The 14,876-nt window shown below is 44.1% G+C and overlaps 3 non-coding genes across 3 annotated transcripts; all 3 read left to right on the top strand.

The window, feature by feature from the left end:
- Nucleotides 1–433: 433 nt before the first annotated feature.
- On the top strand, nt 434–505 carry Trnac-gca (transfer RNA cysteine (anticodon GCA)). The gene has a single exon. It is a non-coding gene; the product is annotated as a tRNA-Cys (tRNA).
- Nucleotides 506–2,212: 1,707 nt separating this feature from the next.
- Trnac-gca (transfer RNA cysteine (anticodon GCA)) lies at nt 2,213–2,284 on the top strand. Its single transcript has one exon. It is a non-coding gene; the product is annotated as a tRNA-Cys (tRNA).
- Nucleotides 2,285–5,468: 3,184 nt separating this feature from the next.
- Trnac-gca (transfer RNA cysteine (anticodon GCA)) lies at nt 5,469–5,540 on the top strand. Its single transcript has one exon. It is a non-coding gene; the product is annotated as a tRNA-Cys (tRNA).
- Nucleotides 5,541–14,876: the final 9,336 nt, after the last annotated feature.

Raw genomic sequence — 14,876 nt, 5'->3', positions numbered from 1 at the left:
AGGCCTGAAGAGACAGTGTCACCACCTACCCAGGCGCTGCCCTCAGGGTCTAACACAGAGAGCATCCATGGAATGGAGAGATGTCTTCAAATGCCAGTACCACATAGTTCCCCAGGGAAGTCAGGCAGGGTCTCTTCACACTGAGGGCTTGTATATTACTGAAGAAGTCAGACATGTAAATCTGAAGTCCTTTGGAGTAGCTCATGTCCACCTGTCTCCAGCTGTGCTGCTCCCACAGGCTCAGATGTGTATGGGAGGGTGCTGACATTACAACATGGGACAAAGTTGGAGATACCGGGGACAGGAGAGGGACCTGTCTGGGATGAGGTTGTGGAGGTAGCAGTGCTGGTCTTGCCAAGTAAAAAGTATAAGTTGTAGGAAAGCTGGGTGTGACTATGAGACAAAAGACACTTATAAAACATCTTTGCAAGGTGGGGGTATAGCTCAGGGGTAGAGCATTTGACTGCAGATCAAGAGGTCCCTGGTTCAAATCCAGGTGCCCCCTGCCATAAGTTTATTTGCTTACATTTTTACCCAAAGAGTTGTCATCCATATTCTCTCCTGTGTTTCTTCCATTCATTCTACTTACATGGCCCTCAACAGAGCTGGAGGAGATAGGCCAGGTCACCATGTGGATGGACGGCTGCCTCCCGTCTCTTGCTGCAATCTCCACGCCCCTCCTATGTTTATGCAATGTCTCCACTCTTGCTACATATATTACGTATGTTTGGTTTGTTGAGTTCTTAATGAGAGGGCAAGGACTATGTTGGAGAATTCATCTGAATTTTCCCGGCATATCAGGCTTACAAACTGCTGGTGTCTAAGGACCAGAAAGGAAAGCCAGACCATCAATTATCCCCTTCCCTCACATGTCTGATGAACATGTGTTCAGAGCTAAGGAGACAAATTCAAGAACCAGACTTTCCATGGAGGGTGGACATTACCCATGTGAGCTTCTTCCCCTTCCAGAGCCCACTGCTCTCTTGCTTCATCCTCACAGGCTAAAGCCCGGTTCAGCTGCTGTACCAGGGAGAGGGGGACCCTGCAGTGGTGCAGCTGGCAGTGCCATCTAGGGCAATGTGAGAACCCTGAGTGACGGCCATTCGGTCTTCAGGGAAGGAGGGGAGGGTGTCTCGGGGATTGTAGGCGTCAGGTTGGTGGAGTACACTAGGAGAACACACTCCAGAATCAACTAATCAGGGCCCCTAGGGCCCACAGAGACTGATGCTGCAGTCATGAACCTTCAGGGACCTGTGCTAGCACCTGGGCATTCCTGCTGCAGCTGTTCAGCTTAGGGTTTTTGTGGGGCTCCTATCAGTGGGAGTGCAGGTGTCTCTCACTCTTTTCCATCCTCTTGGGACCCTTTTTCTCCTATTGGGTTGCGTTGTTCAACCTCGATACAAGGGTTTGTGCCTAGTCTTATTGTATCTTGTTATGTTGTGTGTGGTTGATATCATTGGGAGACCTGCTCATTCCTGAAGGGAAATTTAGAAATAGTGGTTCTCATGGATGGGTGGGGTGGGGGTTGACTGGGAGCAGTGGAGGAAGGGGACACTGATGGTCGGATGTATTATAGGAGAAAAAAAACAAAATTAATAAAAGGATGGGCCCAGAAAGTTGCAGAGCTGAGGAAGGCATCTCACCAGTCAGGACTGGCTGCTTCTGGGAAGCAGGTCGGAGAGCAACTGTAATTTAATTTTACAGTCAGAATTTATCACCACACAGATGAAATTTAATAACTGTGTACACTGGTAACAGTGGGAGTATAGATCAGAGATGGATTACACCCAATAGTGTGACAGAAATGTCTATAAAGTTTGCTCGAGACATATCAGAACCTGGGTCCCTACTGAGAGTCTGACCAGGGAGTTCCCAGTGGACAGAGAACTTTCCCTTTTTTCCACTCCCGTATCCCACTCACCTCCAATCAGCCAAGCCACCAGTGTGTTTGCACGTGGCTCCTTTGGTTGGGTTGAAGAAGGCTGTAGCACCAGGTCTCCTGAATTTACTGTTCCTGACTCAGCTGGGATCTAAGGCAGGAGGGTGCTAGTCATTCATGAGGACAGGGCAGTCATGTGCAGAGGCAGATCAGGGCTGGGCCTCCTAGGAGGAGGCAGATGTTGGCAGAGCACTGGCAAGTGTACCTGTGATGTTAAGAGTCAGGGAGCGGCCATGCAGGTTCTGAGTGCCTGTGAGACATTAATAAGCAGGTGGGGGTATAGCTCAGGGGTAGAGCATTTGACTGCAGATCAAGAGGTCCCTGGTTCAAATCCAGGTGCCCCCTTTCCATGTAGTTTTTGGAAACAATTGACCACTCTCACAGTGTAGACCTATTTCTCTCTTGTCTCACATCACTTCGTATTCACCCAGAGAGTGCAGTACTCTGCTATCACCCATCAGATCCCTCACCAGTGTAAGAACGTGACAGCCGGCTTTGTGTGTGCATTGGATCTCAAGGTTTTCAGGTGATCTAGTCTTCATTTGATTGATTCACCTCAACACAGAGTAACTTTCTAAACCTAGAAAGGTCACATTTAATATAAACAACCATTGGTGGTTCTCAGTCAGATTATGGAAGTCAGCACATCGACGCAGTGGTCATCAGGCAAAGAACCCTAAAGAAAATGAAGTGGGGATACTATTGTTCTGCTCTAGGTGAGGACAACTAATTGGTTCACCAGAGCTGGAGATGTGGGATCCCAGGCTGTCGTAGGTGATGCCTAAGAGCCATAAATTATATGGATTCCATAGATCACAGGGGTGATGGGTTATTTATGGGCCTGGTTTGCATACAGTGGTGGCTTGTGACTGGCATCCTTTCTAAAGACCTAGCGTCTGTGCTGTGGCAGCCATGTGCCCATGGCTTAAATGTTACTCCTTGGAATAAACTTCCTACCAAAGATTCAGACTTTCTTGGCAGCTGTTGCTATAGCTCAGTGTGAAGGGCCAAGCAGAGTTGGACTAGGCTGGCTCTCTGGTGCATACCACACACAGCTCCTCTGTCTGCTGCTTTTTCTGAAGACACAGAGAGAACATGCGAATATTTCCCACACATATGCACTGAGTTGTTGGCCTCAGCTCTTTCTGCAGAGACTGGGATTCCACAAGCCCAAACAGAGAATCATACCTCTACAGTGCTGGGCTCCCGATGTCCCCATCTCTCCTGTGAATGGCCGCATTCTGACAAACTTCAGTGGAGTTTTGAAGAATTGTTAATCTCCCCAAACTTGAAGGACAAGTCCCTCGTCTCACATGACCCCTTAACTGGGATATTTTCTGTACCGAGTGACAGTGCTTAGGAATATCTACTGCTGAATCCAGGGATTCTGGAATAGTCATGTGAATCCCTGGGTCTGGGTTGATGCTTAGTGGTCACCAAACACCAACTGCATGCTTTCTAGTCCCAATGACATGAGAACATTTATCTAAAATAGTTAGCTCCTTTGAGGATACACACACACACACACACACACACACTAGAAGGCTAGATATTGAAGTTGTGCTGGATCCACAGTGAGCCATGGTATTCTTCTGATATTTGCTTACATATTTGAAGGAATTCATCAATGAGGCTTCTGAGCCTGGTTTTGATGTAATGGTTTTATTACTTTGGGAAAGTCTTGTTCTATAGATGAAACATACATCAGAAGTAAATTTATGAGATGATATTTGAATGAATATTTTCCCAAGAAAAAGCATTTTGTGATTTGATTGCCCTGATCATCTTATGCCAATCACAAAAGTTGTGCTGTCACCTCTTCGACATCCTCCCCTGTTCTGTCTTCACACACTACATCCTTTGACTGTGGTCCTCTCTGACGTCCTTGGCATCTGTGTAGTCTTAGCCTCGTTCTGATGCTTCCAAAGGAAGGGTCCGCATGGCAGAGATACCTGACTCTACTTTAGTGCCATCTAAGGGCAGAGATCTGGGACTCTGTACATGGTCCTTGCTGATGCTGAGACATTCATTAATTTGGGGGCAAGCAGGGGGCTAAAAATTTCTCCGATTTTGAGATTTTCTTTCAAGTATAGGACCAGAAAATGATTAGGCAGGAGAGCAGAGGGTGAAAAACACAGAAATGATTCCCAGGACAAGTTTTAGCTGAGGGCCAGAGTGAGCTGGAGTGCAGCAGGCTTTCTTTGGACCACCAGCCCCCAAATCATGACACGGAGACTTATTAGCCATGAATGCTTGGCCTAATCTTATGCTTGTTCCAACTCGCTCTTGTAACTTATTTTAACATGTTTCTCTTCATTTACATGTTGCTTCTGGACTTTTTATTTCCTTTCAGTCTGTGTGTCCTACTTTCCTGATAACTCTGTGTCTGTCTGGCTGGAGGCCTACTGGCTGTCTTGTGGTGTCTTCCTTTCTTTCTCCCTCATTCTCTCCCTTTTGTTCTTTCCTTCGCCTATTCAGTCCCATCTATCTGTTCTCTGCCTAGATATTGCACGTTCAGCTTTTTATTAGATTAATCAGGTGTTTTAGGCAGGCAAGGTAAAATGGTACCACATCTTTACACAGTTAAACAAGTGCAGCATAAACAAATGTAACACATCTTTACACAGTAAAGTAATATTCTGCAACAGCAACACTGCAGTGTGCTGGGCATGCATGGGTGCTGGGCTCCTGAGATAGGTCTGTGGAGAAGGACATGGTAAATCAAGCCTGATAGAGTCCTGTCTGAAGGTGGTGGTTCAGGTCCCTGAGGGCGTTGAAGACGAGAAGTCACCACGCACACTACATCCCTGGGTGGGGCAGTGCAGGTGCCTGTGCTCATGGGAGTCTACACAGGTACAAGGGTAAAACTCGGGGACTTTTTGTCAGTTAAACCCTGCCTGCCACGACTCTGTCAAATGCTGATCATATGTTAGTTCTGTGTCATGCTTTAGTGCCCATGGCTCAGAGCCCTTTGTCAGATCCCCAGACTCTGCTTTGACTTAATTATCAAGCAGAAGTGTTTTATTTGTCCTTAATTGAACCATTGTCAATTTATTTCACATCTACAGCATGGAAAGGGAGAGGGGAAAAGAAATAACACTAAATAGTGTGTCAGTCAGAATTGTCCACAGAGCTTGCTAGAGACACATCAGAACCTGGGTCCCTCCCCAGAGTCTGACCAAAAAGTTCCCAGTGGACAGAGAACTTTCCCTCTTGTCCACTCCTGTATCCCACTCACCTCCAATCAGCCAAGCCACCAGTGTGTTTGCACGTGGATTCTTTGTTTGAGTTGAAGAAGGCTGTAGCATCAGGTCTCCTGAATTTACTGTTCCTGGCTCAGCTAGGATCTAAGGCAGGAGGGTGCTAGTCATTCATGAGGACAGGGCAGTCATGTGGAGAGGCAGATCAGGGCTGAGCCTCCTAGGAGGAGGCAGATGATGGCAGAGCACTGGCAAGTGTACCTGTGATGTTAAGAGTCAGGGAGTGGCCATCCAGGTTCTGAGTGCCTGTGAGACATTAATAAGCAGGTGGGGGTATAGCTCAGGGGTAGAGCATTTGACTGCAGATCAAGAGGTCCCTGGTTCAAATCCAGGTGCCCCCTTTTTAGGATCTATTTTAGATGCCCTATCACAAAATGTCTTGTGTGGTCCTAGAAGATCCAAATAAAGCTTGTGTCACCTACCTTGTCCTGGTGTGGGAAGTCCTTCTGCTTATGTGTTGCTTTTATTGGTTAATGAATAAAGAAGCTATTTGGCCTGTGATAGGGCAGAGTAGAGCTAGGTAGGAATACTAAACTGAATGCTGGAAGAAAGAAGGCAGAGTCAGTGAAAAGCCATGTAGCTGCCACTGGAGACACACCTCTGCTGGAGTCCGCCGAAACTTCACTGGTTACCTCGTGGTGATGCACAGATTAATGGATATGGCTTAGTTTAGGACATAAGAGCTAGCTCAAAATACGCTTAAGCTATTGGCCAAACAGTATCACAATTAATACAGATTTCTGTGTGATTTCTTCAGTCTGGGTGGCCAGGAAACAAATGAGCAGGCTCCCCGACCATTGTCCCTTATCCTGGATGTTGTTACATTTGATACTGATCTTTGTTCACCTGTTTCCTAGATTCTGTCAGGCCCATCCAGGTCACAGTCATGCGTGTTGAGGCAGAGGTTGTCCTCTAAGGCTGTGATCAGGAGGTTCACTCACTGTAGGAAACTGAGCTTATAGGAGTTGGGAGTAGAACCAACTTCCTGCAGCCCTTGCCTTTCTCTCCTCTGGAAGCCCCTCTGGAGCCCCAGACAGGGTGCTCCTCGCTTCCAGTTCCCTGCCTGTGCTTCAGCTCCTGCCCCCTGCATGGAAACATTTCACCCTTTATTTGTCTCCCATGTAGAGTAAACCTTCTGAACTGAAAGGACAGTGTCTTACACGTGTATCTGTACCCAACTCTGACGACAGGGTCCCCAAACTAGCAAGCTACTTAGGCATTTGCTGAATGAATCAATCAAGGAATGTGATAGTATCTTCCTGAACACTTAGATCTCGGAGAAGGCTCTCTCTGAGCCTCATGGGAGGGTCATCAACAACCTAGGACCAGAAGAAGGTCCTATCTCTTCCTTTGAACCTATGGTGTCTTCTTCAGGTCAAAGTTGATTCCTTTACCATAGGCTGAGTGTGTGCATGTGTGCATGCGTGCATGTGTGTGTGTGTGTGTGTTGGTCTAGTCAAAGCTGGAGAGGAGAAGACACCAATGTAGAAATCTTGTCAATTTCTGAATTATTAGCAGCACATCATGAATACGGAGTTACCTTGGGTGTGGAACCAAGGTTGAAGAGGTACGAAGGAGACGTTAGTTACACTTAGCCATCTTTGGGATCAAGTTCAGGTAACCCATAGGCATATCTTTAGTTTTGCCCTTTTACATAGATGCCTACATTTAATTTCTTTTTCTTAATAGACACTGGTGTTAAAATATTTTTCCAAAAAACAAATTTTTCCTTGAACCAGTAAATTCTAAGGATTTTGTTTTGTTTTGGTTCCCCACCCACCCACCCCGAGACAGAGTTTCTCTGTAGCTTTGAAGTCTGTCCTGGAATTATCACTTGTAGACCGGGCTGGCCTGGATCTCACAGAGATTCATCAGCCTCTGCCTCCCAAGTGCTGAGATTAAAGGTGTGTGCCACCATGGCCCAGCCCAAAGATTTATTACTGTGGTTCTTTACCCTCAAATTATAATCACTTAAAGAGTCTATAGAAGGTCCCTTCCCCAGGTTTTCTCCTAGAAGAGTTAAACTACAACATCCAGGGTGGGGCTCAGGCACCATGAAAACTTTCCAGTGGCTTCCAGACCACAAATAAAGTGGAAACAAGCCTTACAGAGCTTCCTGGGAGCCTCTCAGGACAGGCGGCAACATCCCCATCTGGACGCCAGCATCTGTGCTCTGGACCTTTGCTCATGTCTCTAGCCTCTGGGTGTACGACACCGATAGCAGCCAGCACCGGTGTTTTCTGGGGACAGTTGCTTCTTAGCAAACTTGGTTTGTAAATTCTCCCCCTTTATAGCCATTATTCCTTGGGATGGGATAGACTCGACCCTCAGATCCCAGGCAGGATGCTCTCTGGGTTAGCGAGAGAGGCCTTGTCAGTCCAAGGGAGTTTGCAGAGGGTTGAACAGCAACTTGGTGATGTGTGCGTCACGTTCATACCTGTTTCTGTCAGTTTCTGCTGCAGTCGTCGGCAATTCTGTGTCTTATTTTAAGCTTTGAAAGCAAAACTCCGCAGAAGGGATTGAGGCATTATATTGTCCATCTCAAAACTAAAAGAGCAAAAGGTTTTTATGTTTTGGAGAACAAATGGCTTTTTATAGAAATATCTCAGGGCACATTGTGGATCCAGAAAGAATATAGTTCAGAAGTACACTACCAGCTTTTTATCATTCTTCACAAGAATCATCTTTTACGATCTTTACAAAGAACTATCTTGAACATATTCCTTGCTAATTTGGATTTGTATAAACACTAGAAATCTGTAACACACATGTGTCAAACATGGGTGCTTATAATAAAGCCATTTGGTGGCATGGGCGTCTGGATCTCTGCACTGAATGGCAGAGAAATTGCCACATATGACAGGGCCTGGCCACGTCTCATGTCCCTGGAGGCTTTGCCTACAGCTAGCAGCTCTTAGATTCACTGAGCTGTGTGTATTGTGACCTCTCTCAGCAGAAGAGCAAGGACCTGCCAAAACAAAACCTTGATCTTCAGTGATCACCCCCTTTTCATAAAGCTGGGCCTCATTTATATGAGCGTTTACTTAGTGGTTTTGTCCTGCATGGATGAGACTGTTTTTTTTTTCCAGTTTCATAAACACTCAGAATGTTGTCTGCAGCTAGTGGATGCTGGTCCCATGCTGCCCTTCCTGAGGCTAAAAAGATGGGTCGGCTTTTTTAGGTCTGGAGGTCCTCCCCAATCCTGCCAGCCCTCCAGATGCTCTATGGATAGTTTTCAGCCACTTGCATTTTTCTTGAATCCCTGCTTTTATGCCTCATTACACATACGACACCTAGCTTTCCCAGAGGTCAGCTCTTCCCTCAGACTCAAGCAGAGAAAGTATCTCCTCTTCTTGCTCCTATCTTTTGACGGTTCCTCGTGGATCCAGATTTGGCCCTCTGCCAGCCCTCAGCACCTCTCCTCCTTTGAGGTTGTCTCCATCTCTGTGCACCGCTCCCTCCGTGTCCTCAGTGACGCTCTCGCCCGTATTTGGAACTCAGATGGGGTACTGATCTGAACAGAGAATTCTCAACAGGAGAAGTTCAAATGGCCAAAAGACACTTAAGGTCATGCTCAACCTCCTTAGTGATCAGGAAATGCAAATCAAAACAACTTTGAGATACCATCTTACACCTGTCAGAATGGCTAAAATCAAAAAACACCAGTGATAGCCATTGCTGGAGAGGATGTGGAGTAAGGGGAACACTCATCCATTGCTGGTGGGAATGCAAACTTGTGCAGCCACTTTGGAAATCAGTGTGGCAGTTTCTCAGGAAACTGGGAGTCAACCTCCCTCAGGAGCAAGCAATTTCACTCTTGGGAATATACCCAAGAGATGCCCAATCATACTACAAAAGCATTTGTTTAACTATGTTCATAGCAGCACTATTTGTAATAGCCAGAACCTGGAAGCAATCTAAGTGCCCCTCAATAGAAGAATGGTTAAAGAAGGTGTGGCACATATACAATTTAGAGTTTTACTCAGCGGTAAAAAACAATGACATCTTGAATTTTGCATGTAAGCAGATGGAAATAGAAAACACTTTACTGAGAGAAATAACCCAGACCCAAAAAGATGAATATGGTATGTACTCACCCAAAAGTGGATTCTAGCCATAAATAAAGGACATTGAGCCTATAATTCGTGATTCTAGAGAAGCTAAATTAAGAAGGTGATCTCAAAGGAAAACATATAGTTCTCTTCTCTTCTCTTTTCTTCTCTTCTCTTCTCTTCTCTTCTCTTCTCTTCTCTTCTCTTCTCTTCTCTTCTCTTCTCTTCTCTTCTTTTCATCCAGTCTAAGACCCCAGCCTGCAGGGTGGTGCAGCCTGCTGCTCAGTTAAACCCTTCTGGAAACACACACACACACACACACACACACCCCATAGGTGTGTCCATAGTGATCCTAAGTCCAGTATAAGCTGCCAGTGAAAACAAAAATCACCACACAACCTATGCCTGATCCTCCTTCGTAGCTATTTTATCTCATTATCTTAGACTACAAACTTTCACTTTTGTTTCTTCTTGTTACGAAAACGGAGAGCCACAGTTTCACCTCAGTTTCTTTCATGTGCCTATGATCTCAGAGCTACACTGTGCTTCACTAACCCACTATGGACCTACCAACTACGGCCTTTGCCTGTAGTTTTCTTTTCTCTTTAAAAAATTAAATTATGCTTTTTGCCAAGGTGGCACCAAAAGCAATAAAAAGGCAGTTCCTGCCCCTAGCAAAGCTCAGATTAAAGGAAAGGCCCTGGAAGCCAAGAAGGCAGGGCTGAAAGGTGTCCATAGCCACAAAAGGAAGAAGAATTCCACGTCACCCACCTCTGACAGCCTTGTAGCGCTGGAGGAAGCACAAATACCCTCCTAAGAGTGTTTGGTCACTATGCCATCATCAAGGTCCCCCTGACCAGGGCCATAGCATGCTTTCTCATCAGACTTTCTTCTGGTACTGACAACATGGAAACTTCTTATTAATTACGAAAGCTTGGCATTTAGCTGAGGCTTGTTCCCAACTAGTTCTTATAAATTAAATTAACCTGCTTCTATTAATCTATATTCTGTAATGTTGCTTTTTAAAACCTCTTCTTCATTCTGTATGTGCAACTAGGTCTGTGTCTTGATGGCATCTCTGTATGCCTAGATTTATCTCCTCTTCCTCCCTCTCCCCAGAAATCCTGCCTATCCTGTGCAGCTACTGACTATTCAGCTCTTTATTAAACCAATCAGAAGGCACCTTGTCAAAGACACATGTTCATAGTTACAGAAAGATTTTCCCACAACACACTGAGTCAGCCATGAAGAAGACTCATTTGTGGTCATTGTGAATGCCAAGGTTAATAAGCACCAAGTCAGACAGGCTGTGGAGAAACTGTAACATTGATGTGGCCAAAAGTACTGACAGGGAGAAGAAGGCACATATTTGACTGTTTCCTGATTAGGATGCTCTCATGGTGTCAATAAAATTGGAATCATTTATACTGAGTCCAGCTGCCTAATTCTAGGTATACATTTTTTAACCACAAAAATTTTGTAAATCACATTAATTTTTGTGTGTTCTCATACCTGTGCCAGAACACAAGTGTGGAGGTCAGAAGACAAATGTGTAAGGTTATGGTTCTAGCAGCTTGTGACAGTGGGACACTGGGATCAAACTCACATGGTCAAGTTTGACAGTAAGTGCCCCTATCTACTGAACCATCTTGCCAGCTCTCTGTGGTCTTCTAAAGATTTTCTGGATTTTCTCAATGTCTGTTGTTATATTTCCTGTTTCATTTCTGATTTCATTAATTTGGATATTCTCTCTTTGTTCTTTGTTTAGTTTGGATAAATATTTTTCAATCTTTTTTTAATATTTATTTATTTACTCATTATGTATACCATACTCTTTTTGAGTGTGTGCCTGAAGGCCAGAAGAGGGCACCAGATCCCATTACAGATGGTTGTGAGCCACCATGTGGTTGCTGGGAATTGAACTCAGGACCATTGGAAGAACAGGCAGTGCTCTTTACCGCTGAACCATTTCTCTAGCCCCAAAGTTTTTCAATCTTGCTGATATTCTTGAAGTACCAACTCTGTGTTTCATTGATTGTTTTGTATTGTTTTCTTTGTTTGTATTATTGATTTTAGCCCTTAGTTTGGTTATTTCCAGCCATCTACCTCTCCAAGGTGAGTTTGCTTCTTTTTGTTCTAGAACTTTCAGTTATTCTGTTAATTCACTAGTGTGGAATTTCTCCAGCTTCTTCATGTAGACATTTAGTGCTATGAACTTTTCTCTTAACACTGCTTTCATTGTGTCCCATAAGTTTGGGTATGTTGTGTTGCCATTTTTATTGAATTTTAGGAAGTCTTTAATTTCTTTTTTGTTCCTTCCTTGACCCAGTGGTGATTCAGTTGAGCATTGTTCAATTTCCATGAGTCTATGGGCTTTCTTCTATTAGTTTTGTTATTGAATTCTAACTTTAAGATACAGGGATTTATTTCATTTTTTCTTTTGTCTGTCGAGGTTTGCTTTGTTACTGAGTATGTGGTCAGTTTTAGAGAAGGCTCCATGGGGTGCTGTGAAGAAGAAATGTTCAGGTGGAATGTTCTATAGATGTCTGTAAGGCCCATTTGAATCATATCTGTTAGTCCCCTTATTTCTCTGTTAAGTTCCTGTCTGACAGACCTGTCCATTGGTGAGGGTGGGGTGTTGAAAACTCCCACTATTACTGTGTGGTGTTTAATGTGTGATTTAAGCTTTAGTAATATTTCTTTTACAAATGAGGCTGTCCTTGGATTTGAGACATAGATGTTCAGAATTGTGACTTAATTTTGATGGATTTTTCCTCTGAAGAAATAACCTTCTTCATCTCTTTTGACTAATTTTAGTTGGAAGTCTATTTTGTTAGATATTAGAATAGCTACATCAGCTTGTTTCTTAGGTCCATTTGATTGGAAAAATATTTTCCTGGCCCTTTACTTTGAGGCAATATCTGTCTTTGTAGTTGAGGTATGTTTCTTAGATGAAGCAGAAGGATGGATTCTGTTTTCATATCTAATCTGTTAGTCTATGTCTTTTTATAGGCAAATTGAGTCCATTGATATTAAGAGATATTAATGACCAGTGATTGCTAGTTTCTATTGTTTTTGTTTGTTGGTGTTGGTGGTATTATGTGTGTGTGTGCTTTTCTTCTTAGGGATTTGCTCATGTGAAATTATTTATTGCCTGTCTGCCTTGGGTTGGTGTTTTCCTTCAAAAACTTTCTGTAGGACTGGATTTCTGGATTTGTTTTCTTTAAATCTAGTTTTGTCATGGAATATCTTGTTTTCTCTGTTTATGCTGAGTGAAAGTTTTGCTGGGTATAGTAGTCTGGGCTTACATTCATGGTCTCTTAGTGTCTGCTTAATGCCTTCTGGCTTTCGTTGTTTCCATTGAGAAGTCAGGTTTAATTCTGATAGGTCTGCCTTTGTATGCTACTTGGCCCTTTTCCTTTGCAGCTCTTAATATTCTTTCTTTATTCTGTATGTTTACTGTTTTGATTATTATGTAGTGAGGGGACTTTTTTTTTGGTCCAGTCTATTTGTTGTTCTGTATGCTTCTTGTACTTTTATAGGTATGTCCTTCTTTCCTTCTTTAGGTTGGGAAAGTTTTCTTCTATGATTTTGTTGAATATATTTTCTGTGCCTTTGAGCTGTACTTCTCTTTCTTCTATCTCTATTATTCTTAGGTTTGGTACTTTCGTGGTGTCCAGACTTCCTGGATATTTTGTGTTAAGAATTTGCTGGTTTTAACATTTTCTTTGACAGGTGAATCTATTTCCTCTATTGTTTCTTCAATGCCTGAGATTCTCTCTTCCATGTCTTGTACTCTGTTATTTATGTTTGCAACTATAGTTCCTGATCATCTACCCAGATTTTTCATTTCCAGAATTCCTGTGATTTGTGTTTTTTTTATAGCCTCTATTTCAGTTTTTAAGTCTTTAACCATTTCTTTCATCTGTCTGATTGCTCTTTCTTTCTTTCTTTCTTTCTTTTGGGATTTGCTGATGTCTTCCAATTTTTTGTTTGTCTTTTCTTCCGTATCTTTAAGGGAATTTTTCATTTTCTCTTTAAGGTCCTCAATCATGTTCATAAAGTTATTTTTAATGATGTTTTCTACTGCTTCATCTGCATTGGGATGTTCAGGCCTTGCTGTTGTAGAACCACTGGTTTCTAGTGGTATTGTACTGCTCCTTGTATTGTTGAGTGTATTCTTACCCTGTTGTCTACCCAACTCTTCCTCTACTTGGTACAGGTGGAGCCTGTGCTTTAGGCGAGGGTGTGAGCCCTCCTTCTCCAATTGGTGTAGCTGAGGGCTGTGGCTCCATTGGAAGCTCCTTTAGGTACAGGCAGTGTTGAGCCTCTGATGATCTCTCCCCTAGCTGTATATGGGCCCAAGGCTCAGATGTTTTGGTCTTATCATTGTAGGTGGGGCCACAGCGCCAGTGATCACTCCCCCAGCTGCAGGAGCTGTTGTGGTCCCAGGGAGCACTCCTCCAGGTGCAGGGGAGACTGAGGCTGAGGCTCTGGTGGTTGGATAGTTTCTAGAGACCACTGCTCTCTCTTTGGCCCACCAGGACACTGATGCTGCCTCCTGGCCCAGCCCAGTCATGCCACCCGGTGCTGACCAACATCATTCCTCTTTGAATTCACTTCTGTTTCCCAAAGTTTGATTTTCTTCTTTAGCATCACATATCTCCTTTGTTCTCTTTAGGAAGCCTCGTTTCCTCCTCACTGAGAAGACTGAGGCCGTCTGACGGGGGCACCTCCACATTTTTATGCTGCTGTCTTTCCCATATCACTTCTCAAGTCTAAAAGGAAAAGGTTTGCGACCCACCCCATCAGCTCGTCCTCTCTATCCTGGTCTGTCTCTTCACTTTCCCCGAGTTGCCACTAAAGCACTAGCGACCTCTTTGGCATCCTCACACAGGGACATGCTGACAGATTCTACTCAGTTTATAAGACAGATATTAAAGGCTCAAGGTTGCAGTGATTGTGGTTAGGTTTGTGCAATGGGATAAAGTACAGGTGTACCATGGCACATGGCAGGACCCACCTCTCAGAGAAGATGGTGCTTCTCAGGAGAGCACCGTCGGCTACCCTTCATCTCGCTCACCTCCCACAATTTCTTGAGGCCTTTTCTTAGTCATGAACCAATTCCTAGAGGACCGGCTCCCACTGACGTGGGGGCTCTCACTCTTTCTTCATCATGATCTTTCTACTTCACTGCCCATTTTTTTCTGTCTCTTTTGCTTGTAAACTTGTAAATATCCAAGTGCCCAGGATTCAGTCCGTCGGGTGTTCCTCATTTTGTCCTGGGGATGTTGTGTGCCTGTGACCCTCATATTCCTAGCATTAGCCAGGACTTTCCTTGTGTGGCCGTTTCCTCCAGGAGTGACGTCCCCACCTTACAAGAAAGTTCCTTAAAACAGAAGATTAACGACTCAAAATAGTGCTGAGACAGTGTGAGCTAAATCGGTCCCTGACAGACTGACTTATCAGAGCCATTAGGGACTCTTAGTTATCTCTGTCTGAAGTTCCCATCAATGTCTGGGAATCGAGAACCCATTTATTTGTTGGCTATCAGGGTAGGTAATAGCTGGGATCTAAGGATTAGTTGTCGACTGAGAGTTCTCTGGTTCAAACCTCCACATGAAC

The sequence above is a fragment of the Myodes glareolus genome, chromosome 25 (assembly GCF_982192425.1).
Source record: "Myodes glareolus chromosome 25, mMyoGla1.1, whole genome shotgun sequence".
NCBI classification, from domain to species: Eukaryota; Metazoa; Chordata; class Mammalia; order Rodentia; family Cricetidae; genus Myodes; species Myodes glareolus.
Note: the sequence above shows the minus strand (reverse complement) of the source record. Positions and strands in the feature narration are given on the sequence as shown.